The sequence below is a fragment of the Sorex araneus genome, chromosome 2, assembly GCF_027595985.1.
Source record: "Sorex araneus isolate mSorAra2 chromosome 2, mSorAra2.pri, whole genome shotgun sequence".
In the NCBI taxonomy this organism is placed as follows: Eukaryota; Metazoa; Chordata; class Mammalia; order Eulipotyphla; family Soricidae; genus Sorex; species Sorex araneus.
The window spans coordinates 275,246,108-275,262,937 of record NC_073303.1 but is presented as its reverse complement, the minus strand read 5'-3'; the positions used below and the strand labels follow the sequence as shown (position 1 = coordinate 275,262,937).

At 53.6% G+C, this 16,830-nt stretch overlaps 1 protein-coding gene across 2 annotated transcripts in view; it reads left to right on the top strand.

The window, feature by feature from the left end:
• ZBTB38 (zinc finger and BTB domain containing 38) overlaps positions 1 to 16,830 on the top strand; it is a 135,435-nt gene that overhangs the window by 59,828 nt on the left and 58,777 nt on the right. The gene's annotated exons all lie outside the window — the stretch shown is intronic.

The window sequence follows — 16,830 nt, the reverse complement described above, 5'->3', positions numbered from 1 at the left end:
AACTGATAAGTTTCATTTTACATTATGTTTACTTTGGTTACATTCAATATTTCAACACAAACCTCACTATTGTTGTTAGGAGTACCCCACTAGATTCAGACCTACTGTGAAGACAAATAAGGTCGCGCGGCCGCAGTAGAGGCCGCGCGGTTTTGTATTTCTGTACTTTAACAAGAAGTCCAGGGAGATTTCTTCCAGATATTAGATAATTGCAGGCTTGAAAACCCAATCTGTGGTCGTCTTAATATGGCGGCCACCGCGCCCTTCATCCCCGGAGAGAAAGAGGCGAGAGAGAGAAATACCTTTCCCCTCCTGGGCGGGCACGGGGCCGAGGCTTAGTTCTCGGGCTGGAGACATTCTGCGAGGAGTTGCCCATGCCGAAAGAGGTCTGGATTCACGCTTGTGCAGCTGCGGAGAGGCCGCACATGTGTGCGGCCCTCTGGATCACATCTCAGCGGTCGGGCATCCCCGTTTTTGACTGGCACCGCATCCTCGGCCTGAGCACTGACTCTTTCACCCAGGCCACCTATAACTGCCAGGAGGCCTTCCCAGGGCCCCTGAGCACCACTGGGGACACCCCACCACTACCACCACTAATTTTTGTGTTTCAAACTACTCAAAATCTAAAATAATACAGAAAAGAATCAAAGAAGAAACAACCGTTTCCAGGAACCCGACAACTGAGAAACAAGTTTTTTAAAAACTTACATATTTCTTGACATATCTCATATGTATTATATATATATATGTATATATATATATATATTTCTTTTAAAATGATGTAAGGGCCAGAGAGGTAGAGGATGAGGCGTTTGCCTTGCATTGTCTGACCTATCCTCAGCATCCCAGATGATCCTTCTGAGCACCACCAGGAATAATTTCTGAGTGCACAGCTAGGTGTAAGCCCTGAGCTTCCCCGGGTGTGGCCCGACATCCCCCACAAAAAGAAAAAAAAGAAGATTTAAATGGAATCTGACTCTGACACTTTTTTTCCCTTCCCTCACTTAAGGTTATTGTGCACTAAGATTACCTTTGAAATCTTAGATTTTTTTGATATTTAATTTTTTATTCTATTCATGATGGTTTCAGTAACAGGGTCTGGGGCCTGCGTCTCCGCCATCTGGTCTGATCTCCACCCCCTCCGCAGTGCTTGCTCATTTGATGAGAACTTGAAACTTTTATTTAGGCTTTCAGTAACATGCTTTCCGTTCAGTTACAGTTGCTTGCCAGTGTAAATGTTACATGTTTAGGGGTACAATGTTATCACATCAGATACTCCCTCCTCCAAGCCTACCAGAGCCTCCCTCACTCTCTCAGCCCACCCACGGCCCTTCCCCAGGCTCTCCTTGGTAACCTCGGCTGTGGAGTGAGGCTGATGGTTTACAGAGACCTGAATTTTTTTATTTGCTATGTTTCCTTTTCACCGATAACATTGAAAAAAATTATCCTATCCTTTTTTTTTTCTTTTTGGGTCACACCCGATGATGCACAGGAGTCACTCCTGGCTCTGCACTCAGGAATCACCCCTGGCGGTGCTCAGGGGACCATATGGGATGCTGGGAATCGAACCCGGGTCAGCCACGTGCAAGGCAAACGCCCTACCCGCTGTGCTATCACCCCAGCCCCTATCCTATCCTTTTTGAATGGACATTTTGGTTAGCTCTTGCATTCTTTGCTTGCAAATATGTAAATGTCCTTGTAGGTAAATCTTTGTGGATCCTTTAGGGAAATTTTCTATAACTGAATCAATAGGTCACACGGCCTGTTTTTCCCAGATTCTAATCCATGCTATTCAGGTAGCCTGTGTCTGTTCTTGGTCCTGGGAGTTCTCTGATTGCGATGCTCGCTTAAACCCCAGGACTCCTCAGAAGGGCCGAGGGGGACCTAGGAAGGTACCTCATGAGCCCCCAGCCCCCCAGTGCCCGAGGTTCACAGGCCCATAAAAGCCTGTCAGCAACTGATAAGAGGTGGTCTCTTTTGGTCTGGTCTGGTCTGGTCTGGTCTGGTCTGGTCTGGTCTGGTTTGGTCTGATCTGGTCTGGTCTGATCTGGTCTAGTCTGGTCTGATTTGGTCTGATCTGGTCTAGTCTGGTCTGATTTGGTCTGATCTGGTCTGGTCTGGTCTGGTCTGGTCTGATCTGATCTGGTCTGGTCTGGTCTGATCTGGTCTGGTCTGGTCTAGTCTGATCTGGTCTGGTCTAGTCTAGTCTGGTCTAGTCTGGTTTGGATTTTTATAGGGAGGCAGAGAGGCTGCTTCTGAGTCTTCAGTTTTCTCTTCCTCACGATCTGGCAGAGCTGGAAACGATGCCCCAGGGAGCCCCCAACTTGCTGTCCGCAGGAGGCGGCTGGGGCCGGAAGGCTCCTGGGCTTCTGGCCGTTCCCCAGCTGCCACCGGCACCGAGGCCCTGGAGCTTCCGCCCTGCCGTGAGCCTGCCTCAGCCGGGGGGAGGGCGGGAGGGGCTGCGTTCCTGTGCCCAGGCAGGGGTCACCCCAGGACATGCACACTCAGCTGAGACCCCGAGAGGGGCCTGCGGGGCCTAATGCGGTCAGAGCATGAAGGAAGTGAGCTTGGGGAGCACCCACAGACCCGCGCCACCCAGACGGGCTGGAGATGTGGGGTGCGAGCCGAGCAAGGCGGGCACGTGTCCCGTAGCGTGGTGAGCGGCGCGGGGTGTGTGCTGCTCGGGAAAGCTGAGGTCAGGGCAGGCCAAGCCCCGGAGGGGCCGCCATGGGGGCCTGGCCTCCAGGACGGAGACTCGCTGTCTCGGTTTGTGCGCAGAGGGGCAGCTGTCGCGGTGGTGGGGCGGGGTGAGGGGCTAAAGGTGCCGTGTCCCCTCGCCCCGGGTGCAGTGGGACACTGAGGGCGGATTCCACGCACGGCCAGCGGGAGCGTCATGGACACAGAAGCAAGATTCGATTTTTGCTCATTTATTTTTATTGGATGAGATTCTGCAGTTTACAGCGTCAAGGCTTCCCGTGCACGCAGCCCCAGCCCACACCCACACCAGGGGACTCGCCTGCCTCCCCCAGGGACCCCCGCGCCCCTCCCCTTCAGGCCCTCAACTCAGCTTCGGGGGTCAGTTCTCTCCGTGCAGCAATGCAGATTCCAGGGTTCTCGCCGCCTCCTGAGCGGTCAGGAGTGTCCCTCCGGGCTGCTGGCCGCCGCTGTCCATCCGTCCTCACCCCCAGGGCTACTCTACTCCACTGCCCTCCGCCCGTCTGTCCCCCATGGCGGCACTGGCCAAAGCAGGGCCCATGAGGGCGACCCTCCCCTCTGAAGGACCCTCTCCTCCCCCCACTCTTCTCCTCCCCCCAAACAAGGACCCTCCAGTCAGCTGATGGAGCCTGGATGACTGGCAGGACCTGGATCCTGAGGCCCGGGAGGGTGGGGAGCAGGGACAGCAGTGACCCTGGATCCAGTGCTCGGGATACGGCACGGCTGTTAGGGTGCGGGCCTGGCCCATGCCCAACCTGGGTTCGATCCCAGGTGTGAAGTGGCCGTCCAAGCACTGCCTGACGCAGCCCTGGAAGCCCCCAGCACCCTCGGGGGCTGAGTCCCGGCCCCTCGGGGCCCCAGCAGCACTCCTTCCTCAGACCTGAGCACGGAGAACTCCTGTGGGGGCCCCCGGGCCGCCTCAGCTCTGCTCAGGAGAAGCCCCCCAAGCCCCCAACCAAAGAGACAATGGAAATTGGAGTTCACAGCCAAACACAGTTCCCTCATGGGGGGCAGAGCAGGAGGTCCCAGGACATACCATGTGACGGGACAGGCACCACGTGTGGTCCCCCTCCTGCCGCCTGTCTGGATGGCTCCAGGCTCCCCCCCCACCCCGCACACACTGCCCACCTGCCGGAAGTAACTGACCCAGGGGCTGAACCATCCAGAGCTGCAGGAGGAATCCGGCCCTCCCTACCCCGCCCTGCCCGCCACGTCCCCCCATGCTGAGTGTCGCTGCCACCCGCTGGGCCCTGACGCACTGCCCCCCCCAGACTGGTACCTCCAGGGGGTCGTGACCCCCCCAGCTGCATCAGGACCAGTTGGACAAGCCTGGAGGCGCACCCCAGAGCCCCGATTCCGTCCTCAGAGTGCCGCACGGGGCAGGGGGAGCCAGCCCCTCCCGGGTTCACGGCCCCCCCTTACTGCCGTCTCGACTGGGCGTCCTGGAAGGCCCCCCTGCTCCCTCACAGACCCCTGAGCGCTTCACAGAGGACTGTGGAGGTGTCCAGAGCCTGCTCTTCCTCCGGGGCTGGTGCCACGCGACGCTGCAGCCACTCAGGCCAACGGTTTGCACATGAGACGTGGACACGTGTGTTAGCACAGGAGCCTGCACATGGATGTTCACATGTTCATAGCAGTACTCTGGCGTGCCCTCACACACGTCCGGGCTCTCTCCGTGCAGCTGACGCGGGCGCCAAGGAGCCGGTTCCCTCGAGGCCACGGGTGCGGCTCGTGGCTCAGGGACAGGGTCAGCGGCCAAGGGGGAGGTTGGGGGGCACGGCTGCACGCGGAGCTGCTTTGTCGGTGCAGAAGAGTTGTGGGACTTGTTGGCATGACTGTGGTCTACATGAATGATGGCGTTTCAGAAACACACGTATTCACATTCACACACAAATACACACACTGAAACATACACACACATTCACACACATACTCATACACACATGCATATTCACACATTCACACACAAAAACACACACAGAAACATGCACACTCACACACATTCATACACACACTCACACACACACATGCATATACACACTCAATCACACACCCATCCGCATTCACACTCACATATAAGCATACACACTCACACACATTCATGCACATACTCACATGCATATACACACAATCACACTCACAAATACACACACTGAAACATACACACATTCATACACATACATATACTCACACACATCGTATACACACTCACACAAACACTGAAACATACGCACTCAAACTCACATACACTCATATACGCACTCACACACATGCACTCACACACATACACACTCACACATGCATTCACATTCATGCATATATACACTGACACACTGACACACTCTCACATACTCACACTCTCACTCACAAACACACACACTCCCTCACTTGGTTGTGAATCTCCTAGCTCAGTGCGAGTGTCTGACCCTGTGTTGATCGTGTTGTGCCCACATCGCTTTCTCAGATGAGGCCACGTCCCGCCAGTCGATAACCCCCCTGGGGGAGGAGGAAGGTGCACACACTCCTGACTGCTTTTGTGAACTCTTGTGACTCAGATTGTTTCCATCAAAGTTACAGAGCAGTTTCTTTAAAAAAAAAAAGTTTTTGGCAGGGGCTGGAGTGATAACACAGCGGGGAGGGCATTTGCCTTGCATGCAGCCGACCCGAGTTGGAATCCCAGCCTCCCATATGGTCCCCGAGCACTGCCAGGAGTAATTCCTGAATGCAGAGCCAGGAGTAACCCCTGAGCATCGTCCGGTGTGGCCCAAAAAGAAAAAAGAAAAGTTTTTGGCAGGGGTGGGCAGGAGTGTGTGTGTGGGGGGGCTGTTGGTACTTGAGGACGGACCCTGAGGTCTCAAAGTGCAGAGTGTAGCTGAGCCACACTCCCTGTTAAACGCACCCCTTCTGGGGACAGGCAGCATGCTCGCTTTGCACCCGGCCTGTATGGTCCACCAAACACGGCCAGGAGTGATCCCTGAGCATAGCCAGGAGTCAGCCCAAAACGCTGCCAGCTGTGCCCCCACCCCCGAAACAAAAGACTTCTGGGATCCTCGCCTGCGAGCCGCCCTGAGTGCTGGGAGTGGGGGGGCCCGGCTACCCGGTGGTGCTCGCAGGGAGGCCTGTGGTGCGGAATCCGACCTGGGGCCTCACGTGTGCGTGGCAGACGCTCCAGCCCTTGCACCCACTCTCCAGGCCCCAAAAAGCAACTTTTATTTTTTTAGTTTATTATTTTTTAGTAATGTAGGAGTACTGCTATTTATTCGGCCATGGATTAAGCTGATTGAATCGGGCGTGAACCTCACATTACTTTAAAAAAAATTCTTTTTAATTGGATATTTGTGCGATAGGCCATTACAAAGCTTTTCATAACTGGGTTTTAGTCATACGGTGATCCAGCCCCCAGCCCACCACCCGTGTACATTTCCCACCACCAGTGTCCCCTGGTTCCCCACCACCGTCCCCAACCCCCTATCCCCCACCCCCAGCCTCCCTCTGACAGAGGCACTCTCCTTCTTGCTCCCTCTCTCCTTTTCCTCGTATGCACTGTGGTTTGCAATACAGGTGAAAAGCAACTTTTAAAGAGGTGGGATTCTGCCATTGCTCTTGTTATTGTTGCTATGGTTTGGCTTCTTTATTTTTTTTATTTATTTATTTTTTCTTTTTTGGGTCACACCTGGCTCTGCACAGGGGTTACTCCTGGCTCTGCACTCAGGAATTATCCCTGGCGGTGCTCAGGGGACCCTATGGGATGCTGGGAATTGAACCCGGGTCGGTTGCGTGCAAGGCAAATGCCCTACCCGCTGTGCTATCGCTCCAGCCCCTGGTTTGGCTTCTTTAAAGGGCGTTCCCCAGCCCACCCAAGAGGGCCGCACCCCTGACTTCTCTCCTACACAGTCTGATGGTTTCCTTTGCCTCTTCTGACTGACTCTCGGGATGCCGGCGGCCTTCTCCGAGCCAGCCTTGGCTCCTGTGGAATCCAGCGGGCTGGGCCCCTTCCCTGCCCGCGTGCCGGAACTTCAAAGCCAGGGAAAGACTCAGATCTGAGAACGGGCCTGGGTGGGAGTGGAGCAATCACCCGGCGAAGCCCGGCGCGGTAATTTCTCTCTCGCCGCAGCCTGGCTTTGTCTGCTCCACTCTTGCCGCAGATTATGCTCTTCACCTCCGCAAACGGGCCCGCCGGTAATGGGGGCAGGTTAACCTCTGTGTGCACCCCCGTCTCGCGGATGGAGGGGTTTCCGCTAACGCGGCTGCCGTCTGGGCCAGGCCCGTCTCGGCTGGCTTCCCCTGGCCGTGCCGAGGCCTCCATCGGACCCCGCTCCCCTTGGGGTCACACCAGGCCCCGGCAAGTCGGTCTGGGGAGATGAAACTCACCACCAACTGCCCGGCCTTGCAGGACAGCGTTGCACAAGGCCACGGGCGTTTCGGTCAAGGGAGTCTGAGCTGTGCACCCTGCTCCGGGCCCCGTCGGGAGGAGGCGCGAGCTTTGTTTGCTGCATGACGGGGGTCCCTAGCACTCCTCCAGATGGAAACTGAGGCCTGGGTGCTGCCGTGGCTGTCACTTCCTGTCTCGAGGTGACCATGCTCTCACCCCAGCTGCTGTCCCCCTGATTTTGCCCCCCACCCCAGTTTTCTACCATCTCTGTTTGGGGGGGTCTGGGGAGGTCATCTCCGACACTGTGGTCAGGGGCTCAGGGGTCTCCACTCCGAGGGGACCTGGGGGTGGCCAGTGACGAGGACGGCACCCAGGAAGGTGACGGTGGCAAGCGCCAGGCTTCGGGGTGCGTGGCTGAGCCTCCCCGTGCTGCCCCATTTTTGGTTTCAGAACGTACCGAGCGACGGAAAACGAAACCCGCAGCTTTATTTTTAGCTGCTCACGCGAACTCAGGAGATTTGTCTCTGCAGCCCGAAGCGCATAAAGGCGACGTCGTTGGCTGCTGCAGCAGATCGGGCTGACTGACAGCCGCCCGCCCGGCCTGCCTCCCTCGAGCGATGCTCGGTCCCGAGTCATAGCTCGGGCCCGTATTTACTACTCTGGCTAAAATGAAGTTTAGCGTTGCCTGTTTGAGGGCGGGGCGGGCCGCTGTGGTGAGGGCTGTGCAGGGCCCGGGACCCGACCCGGGGTCTCACGCGTGGAGCCAGCCTCTCCGTCTCCGTCACTCGGGGCACACTCCCTCGCTCGGAGGGACGCTTTTATTTGGGGGTTTGCTTTGTTTTGGAGCCACACCCCGAGGGGCTCAGGGGTGACTCCTGGACGGGCTCTGCGGAACCTGTAGGGTGCCAGGGTCGATCCCTGGGCCCACCTGGGTCCACCGCAGGCGAAGCAAGCGCCCTCCCCTCTGTGCTATGGCACCGGCCCCGGTTTAGTTATTTTTAATTGAATGTACAATAGCATTTCCTCACGCGAGGAGTGGGGATACAAGCGAAAAGGCCTCTATGAAATCAGCATCTCTCCATGAGCTCACTTACTCTGTAATAAGCAGCTGCTGAGAATTTCTTTCTTGCTTTTTTTGGGGAGGGTGGGCGGTGCCAGGGATCTCACGTCACATACATGAGGTGTGTGCTGCACGGACCCACTTCCGCAGCCCAGGACATTTCTCTGCATTGAACCAGTGTGTGGGATTGCGAGCACGGCGGGATACTAAGGAAGGGAAGGAATGGCTTTTATTCTGGGGCCCTAACACCTCTCTGATCTGCATTTCCCCTTCCCTCAAAGAAAGGATTTAGATGCCCCTTTCTCTCTCTCTCTCTCTTTCTTTCTTTCTTTCTTTCTTTCTTTCTTTCTTTCTTTCTTTCTTTCTTTCTTTCTTTCTTTCTTTCTTTCTCTCTTTCTTTCTTTCTCTCTTTCTGTCCTTTCTCTCTTTCTTTTTTTTCTCTTTCTCTTTCTTTCTTTCTTTCTTTCTTTCTTTCTTTCTTTCTTTCTTTCTTTCTTTCTTTCTTTCTTTCTTCCTTCCTTCCTTCCTTTCTTTCTTTCTTTTCTTTCTCTCTTTCTTTCTCTGTCTTTCTCTCTCTTTCTTTCTTCCTTCCTTCCTTTCTTTCTTTCTTTCTTTCTTTCTTTCTTTCTTTCTTTCTCTTTCTTTCTTTCTTTCTCTCTTTCTGTCCTTTCTCTCTTTCTTTTTTCTTTCTCTTTCTCTCTCTTTCTCTTTCTTTCTTTCTTTCTTCCTTCCTTTCTTTCTTTCTTTCTTTCTTTCTTTCTTTTCTTTCTCTCTTTCTTTCTCTGTCTTTCTCTCTTTCTTTCTTTCTTTCTTTCTTTCTTTCTTTCTTTCTTTCTTTCTTTCTTCTCTTTCTTTGTCTTTCTTTCTCTCTTTCTTTCTTTCTTTCTTTCTCTCTCTCTTTCTTTCTTTCTTTCTTTCTTTCTTTCTTTCTTTCTTTCTTTCTTTCTTTCTTTCTTTCTTTCTTTCTTTCTTTCTTTCTTTCTTTCTTTCTTTCTTTCTTTTTGCCTTTATATCCTCTATCCCAGCTGCCTTCCCCTCCCACTCATGAGACAGGCTTCCAGCTATGGGGCAATATTCCTGGCCCTTGTGTCTGCTGTCCTTGGGTGTCAGTCTCATATTATGTTATTTTCTCATCCACAAATGAGTGCCTCAAGGGAGGGATGGGCATTGTAGATGCCCTTTTCTGAAGCACTTCCCCGCACTGTGAACCCTTTGTCCCGATTGCCCAAGGAACTGCTGAGGCCACGGCATGGCTGCCCAGCCCCTTTCTTTCCCCTTCCTGTGTCTGGGACGGGGGGCGGGGGACAGGGGCAGACAGATGGAGGCCGAGCCTGCAATGAGGTGGTCTAGTACTTGGATGATGTCCACGGGCACGGGATGGTCCCCGAGCCCGGTTCTTAGTTTATGGCACCGGGTTCCCTGGTATAAAGACGGGGCTTCCGGAAACAAAGCCAGAAGCCCGGGGAAGCAGGGGGCGGGGAGCAGAGACAGGCTGCCCGAGCCTGGGCTGGTCAGCCAGGAGCGAGCCCATCTGAACCTCCCACTGCCCCCTCGCAGGTGGACCTTGGAGGCAGCCCCTCACCAGCCCTGTTGGCTCCATCCCAGTGGCAGGGACGTCCGGCGGGGCTTGTCCAGCCGCCCCGCTGCCAAGGGCTCTGGGTGATCCGAGGCCCTTCCGGTTTCCAGGCCAAGTGTCGGGGTGTCTGTGGCCCAGGAGGAGGGTTGGCTCTGCGGGGTTCTCAGCAAGCCCCAAGGAATTCCTTCTCCCCTTCGCTGCTCCACACCTCCCTTCCTGCGTCATCATTGTCCCAGTCCGTCCAGAAAGGAGAGACCAGACTCTGGTTTACAGATGCAGGACCCAGGGGACCCTGGGGACCTGCTGCTGGCTCACGGGACGGGCCGAGTGCCCAGGCGCCCTGAATCTCACCGGCCAGACCCAGCTGGGCCATCAGAAGTGGCAAGGGGGCTCCATGCCTTCCACTTGCAAGGTCCCAAGTTCGATCCCTGGCACCGCCTTGCCCTTTCTCCCCGCCCCGCCCCCACCCATGGCCAGGCCTGGCCGGGGCAGCTGGGGCAGCCCTCGAGCACCTCGGGGCCCCAGCAGCTCGTTGGAGACCCCAAGCATTGACCCGTGGGCCACATGTCAGAGACAGGAGCCCCCCCGCACCTCCCCCAGGGCCCCCAAGCATAGCGTGGGAGAGCAACCCCACTCAGATCTGTGTTTTCCCATGGTGAAATGGGCCGGAGAGGGACAGTACAGCAGAGAAGACGCTTGCCCTGCACCCGGCCAACCTCAGTTCACTCCCCGGCACCGCTTATGGTCTCCCGAATCTCCGCCAGAGCACAGAGCCAGGAGGAAGCCCTGAGCACTGCTAGGTGTGGCCCCCACATCTGAAAATAGAAGTGGAGAGATGTGCCAAGGAGACCCCCCTCCCCCGTCCCGCCAGGAGGAGCTGCGTGGATTGGGGCAGGGCTGGATCTCTTCCTCTGTCCCCTTCTGGCCTTTGGCACTTTTTTTTGGTGGAAAGCCCGTGGCGGGGGGTGGGGGGGAGAGAGACAGAGACACAGACAGAGACACAGACACAGAGACAGAGAGGCACAAAGAGACAGGGAGATATAGAGAGAGACAGAGACAGAGAGACAGGGAGATAGAGAGAGACAGAGACAGAGAGTCACAGAGAGACAGGGAGAGAGAGAGACAGAGAGAGAAAGAGGGGAAAGTGGCTACCATAGAGCCTATAGATGCAGGCGCGGGGTGGCGGGAGGGTCATTGGTGATTCGATAATGGACACTGGGTGTTGGATCATTGTATGCCTGAAACTCGGTCATGAACAGTTTTGTAACTGTGTATCTCATGGTGACTCAATTAAAAAAAATAAAAGTTATGTGGGCTGGAGCGATAGCACAGCGGGTAGGGCGTTTGCCTTGCACGTGGCTGACCTGGGTTCGATTCCCAGCATCCCATATGGTCCCCTGAGCACCGCCAGGAGTAATTCCTGAGTGTAGAGCCAGGAGTAACCCCTGTGCATCGCCAGGTGTGACCCAAAAAAAGCAAAATAAAATAAAATTAAATAAAAGTTAACGTAAAAAAAAAGACAGAGAAAACCCCATAATTCACGTTGCCCTTCACCCTCCTGTCCTCGAGCTGGGAAGGTGGTCACCTCAGTCCAGTGCCTGGCGGGCGAGCCCAGACTTGGCTGTCCAGTGGGCATGGAAGGCGTTCATCCTCTGCCCGACCACCTGCGCTCCCGCCCACACCTCGGGGGCACCAAGCAAAATATTCGTCCTCTGGGGTCTGCCGACTGGCCACATATGAAATCCAATCGAGAACCGTCTGGACGACGGCAGTTTGAGTACTGCCGGGAAAGCAAGCTGGTTGGTTGGCCCTACGGCCAGGAGGCGGGACCGTGGAGCCCAGCTCTGTTCTCATTGGCCTCAGAGGCAAGGGCACTGACCTGTGTAGAGCCCCCAAACTCCCAGGGTAAGAGGGCACCTCAGGAAGACAAAACTACTTGCCCTCTTGTCTTGTCTTCTCGTATGTTCTGGGCTACACCTGAGCATGGTCAGGCCTTCCTCCTGGCTCTGTGCTCGGTGACAATTCCTGGTGCGACTTGGGAAATTGTCTGTGGTGCTGGAGATCCAATCTGGGTCAGCTGCAAGTGTCCTGACAGCTGTCCTGTCTCCCCAACCCTTAACTCTGCTTTCTACTCAACTTTTCAGCAATGGTTCGTAGCTAAAATATTGGGTTTATATAATAGGTGCTCAATAAAAGGTAATTATCTTTGATCTTTAGCTCTGCTCAAAGTTAAAAAAAAAAAAGATTAAGAAGAAAGTAGAAGTTTTTTCCAGATCTCTAGAGATGGCGTGTGTGTGTGTGTGTGTGTGTGTGTGTGTGTGTATGTTTAAAGTCACATTGGATGTTCCCAGAAAATTTGGCTACATATAATCCATTGGCATTTACTGTTATTGTCAATTTTCATCCTGGTTTCTCAGGCTGAATATGTCATAGAATCACAATGAACAATCTCATAGAATTTATTAAACATTTTAAACTTTTAGTATTTAAATAAAAATATTAGGGGCTAGAGTGATAGCACAGCAACACAGCCGACCCAGGTTCAATTCCCAGCATCTCATATGGTCCCCTGAGCACCACCAGGAGTAATTCCTGAGTGCAGAGCCAAGAGTGCCCCTGTGCAATACCGGGTGTGACCCAAAAAGCAAAAAAAAATAATAATAAATAAATATATTAAATGTGGTAAAAATTGGCTTTTTTAATTGAGATAAAATAGCTTAATAACAAATTTGCCTATGAATGTTGAATATCTCTCTTAGGTGTAGATGGAAAATAAATATAATTTTGTTCCGTTGTTTGTCTTTGGTCCACCCCTGGCAGTGCTCAGGGCTTGCTCCTGGATCTCTGCTGAGAGACCACTCCTTGGCAGAGCTCAGGGGATCACATTTGGGGTTGGGGATTGACCCCAGGGTGGCCAAGTGCAGGCCAGGTCCTTGCCCACTGACTCCCACTATATCTTCAGTAAGTACTATGCACTGTGATTTTTGTCTCGGAGTCACCCACCTGGCAATGCTTAGGGGTTACTCCTGGCTCTGCACTCAGGAATTACTCCTGGTGGTGTTCAGGGGATATATGGGATGCCGGGAATCGAACCTGGGTGCTTTGATCCGTGCAAGGCAAGCGCCCTACCCGCTGTACCATCTCTCCAGCTCATAGCTTTAATGCTGTGAATGGTGTAAGGAAAGGTGTGCAGTAGACCAGGGAGCCAGCTCAAAGGGCTGAGCACTGGTGTGATGAGTGGCAGCCCTGGCACGGCTGGTTGTGGTCCAAAAACTACAGAAGGAAGAAAGGGAGGGAGGGAGGAAGGACAAAAGGAGGGGAAGAAGGGCGGGAGGGTGGGAGGGAAGGAGGGGATAAGGAAGGAAGGAAGGAAGGAAGGAAGGAAGGAAGGAAGGAAGGAAGGAAGGAAGGAAGGAAGGAAGGAAGGGAGGGAGGGAGGGAAGGGAGGGAGGGAAGGGAGGGAGGGAGGGAGGGAGGGAAGGAAAGGAAGGAAGGAAGGAAGGAAGGAAGGAAGGAAGGAAGGAAGGAAGGAAGGAAGGAAGGAAGGAAGGAAGGAAGGAGGGAAGGAGGGAAGGAGGGAGGGAAGGAAGGAAAGGAAGGAAGGAAGGAAGGAAGGAAGGAAGGAAGGAAGGAAGGAAGGAAGGAAGGAAGGAAGGAAGGAAGGAGAGAAAGAAAAGAAAAGAAAAGAAAGAAAAATGGTGTAAACCAATCCTAGTGTTTATCAAGCAAGGGTTCCTCTGAACTCTGTGCTCTGACTTTATGTTGTTTGGGTTTGAAAACAGAGTCCCGCTTTGTCTGCACTTGAATCAACCGTGCAATTTGACTTTAACCCACAGGAGTGGAAATGAAACAAGCTGCAGAACAGCGAGAAGGCGGCCGGGGAAGAGCGATAAGCCGAGGGAAAGGCTGGGCCCTGGCTGCCCTGCCCTTTGCCAGCTTCTGTAGGGCAGCCCTGGCTTCACAGGTCCACGGGCAGAAACAGGTTAAAATTTTCACTGACAGGGAGAGAGACAGAGACAGAGAGAGGGAGGCAGAGAGAGAGGAGAGGGATTCATGTGTGAGTGCGTTGGAAGGAACCGGACCGGGAGCTGGTACTTTCTAGAAGCCCTCGATGTAGGCAGCCTCTTGCCTCTTTGACCCTGACAAAGCTGAAATAATCCAGGCCCCGTGTAGGTTTTTTTTTTTTTAAGGCACCAAACAGGCTTGACCAGTTGGGAATGTCTGCCCAAACAGGCTCATCCATCTGCTCCTTCCACTCCGCTTCAAATGTGTTTAATCCAGGCAGGTTTGGGAACCGAGCTGCCTTTGCTCCTGCAGCGTTTTCTGGAACGTCACAAAACAAACCCCGCCCGTGGCCTTCTGGCTCCCTTGGATGGAGGGAGCTGGCGGAGAAGCCCCCGGGAGCACTGGGCAGCTCTCGCCCGGGCGCGGGGAGGATCACTGCCTCAGTCACCCCGAATCAGACGCGGCTCCTGGCGGCCTCAGCGAGCCCAGCAGGGCTGAGGGCCTGGCAGTGGTGCCTGTGATCCCGGCAGTGGACACAGGGGCCCCCCTCCCCCTGGGGTCAGAGCGGATTCCCCGTTCAACCCCCACGATGGCGTGACTCTTGAGTCCGTTCACACGAATGTCTGGCTGCCCGGCGTTGGCAGCGTCCAGCTCAGAGCGCCCAGGCGCGGGGTGTGCCGCCCGCATTACCGGCTGCTAGGTTGGCACCTTGTCACTCTGGGTGATTGTCTCTCTAAGCCTGTCCCCCTCACGCCACAGGAGGAATGGGCTTGAGGACGCGCCGTCCGAATGCTCCGCCGCTGTCTCAGCACACCATTTCCATTCCAGAATATGATGCATTTACACAAACACACACACACACACACGCGCGCGCGCGCGCGCGCATACACACACGCGCATACACACACATGCACGCACACACACATGCACGCACGCACACATGCACGCACGCACATGGATAGACACATGCATAGTCTTCTGGCACCCCTCTGAATGGCTGGTTACCTCTGATGGGGGAGAAACGGAGTTGGGAGGACCGGGGACCCCCGAAACTCTCCATCCCAGCCACACGGACGTCTGCTGTGGGGGAGGGGCATGCTCCAAGACAAGAGGGCCGTGGAAGTTCAGGTGTGACCGTGACCTGGACAGTCCCCAACTCAGAAACTTTCAAGGGTCCGAGGTTGAGGCGGGCTGAGTCCTTTCTAGACCGCGCTGAAAATCACCTGGGCTCTGAGGAAAGAAGAGCAGCAGAGCCGGAAACAAAACATTCCGTGGTGAACCCGGATGCCTGAGTCAAGATGTTGGAATAACCTTTGCCCCTTTAAAACTCAGGGGGATCCTGACTGTTTTGCTAAGCCGAGTGGCGTTAGCCGTCATAGCAAGATGGAGGCGCTGGGAAACCAGCAATATTAATAACTAGAAAATATTAATCCACCTTTAAAAATGATCGCAATCGGCGATGCGATAAGGACTTATGGGCTGGTGGGGGAGGGGGAGGACCAGAAGAAAAACCATAAATGTCATATATTCAAAATCAATCTTCGAGCCTTTTTTTGTTTGTTTGTTTTTAAAGTGTTGGCTTATGTCCAGGAACTGCGGGTGGGAGTGGGTATGGTTGCTTTGTAGCTGGGCAGAGCAGGAAAGAGTCTGTTCTGTTTTCTTAAAAATAAAAGCCCTCTTGTTTGATATAGCAGGGTAAATGAAATGCATTTCTGAGGTGTATGTGTGTGTCTGCGTGTGTGTGTGCGCGCGCGTGTGTGTGCACACGTATGCATGTGTGTTCACATGTGTGCATGTGCATGTGTGTGCGAGCGTGGGGTGTTGTGTGTGGTGTGTGCATGTGTGTGTGTATGTGTGTGTGTGTGCATGTGCGCACGCATAGAGGTGTGTTTGCGCGGGGGGTGTTGTACCTTGCAAGCAGGAGCAAATGTTTCTTACTGTTCTGTTTGCCTTTCTCTGGGGACATGGTGGTGACACTGGGTTTGTCGCAAAAACAGTATTTGCTTATTAGACATTTCTTCAAGCCCCTGAATAAGCAGCTTTTTCCACATTTGTTGTTGTTGTTGTTGTTAAACATTTCATTGCAATTTGAGCTTCCATTGTGTGCATGTATGCATCTCTGTGTGCGTGCGTGCGTGGTGTCTTGATGGCACGGATTGCAAAGGAGTGCATGAGAATTCTTGAACCTTATTTTTTTTAAAAAAAATATTAATGCTTACACTTTGGAATTAGAATCGCTACAGAAGGCGATTCCGATTTATTATATTCAGCCAAACTAGACCCCATCAATCTTGAGCAGCGGGGGGAGAAGGGGGGCACTGAAGGAGACATGAAATTTGGTGTTTGAGTAGATGAGATTTAATTTTCGGAAAACATTTCACTCATAAAATGGATAGCACGCCGGTGTCAGCCCTGACCTCTACTGATGTCAATGTCATCCCAAGCGTGGCGAAGATAAGCCTCAAAATAAAACAAAGAAGCTCTGCGTCTCAGCACACCATTTCCATTCCAGAATATGATGCATTTACACACACACGCACACACACACATGCACGCACACACACATGCGCGCACGCACACACGCGCGCGCGCACACACACACGGATAGACACATGCATAGTCTTCTGGCACCCCTCTGAATGGCTGGTTACCTCACCGCTTCGCTTTTGGAGGGGGAAGGAGAGAGATTCTTCTGCATCTTCTGTGCTAGCAGGGCTTGCCGGAGCGCAGAGCCGGTGGTGTTCCCATTATGTAGGTCAGTCTCCTAAGGACGGCTTTTATGGCTCCTGATGGCCGGCTCTACCTCCACAGATCAGCCTCCATCTCTTTTTCTGCCCTGCTTTTATTCTGCTTCTCCGTTTAAGCAAATTCATTCACATTTTAATATAATTCCGAGCGGGGCGGTATCTGCCATTCTGCGCTGCAGATAGATTTAGCAGGATACATTTACACGCTTGTGGTTAGAGGTTATAACACTGCCACAGACAGCTGATCATGCATTCTTCCACAAGCCTGCCGGCAGCATTTAGGATTTAAAGGAGAGAAAAGAGAGAGAGAGAGAGAGAGAGAGAGAGAGAGAGAGAGAGAGAGAGAGAGAGAGAG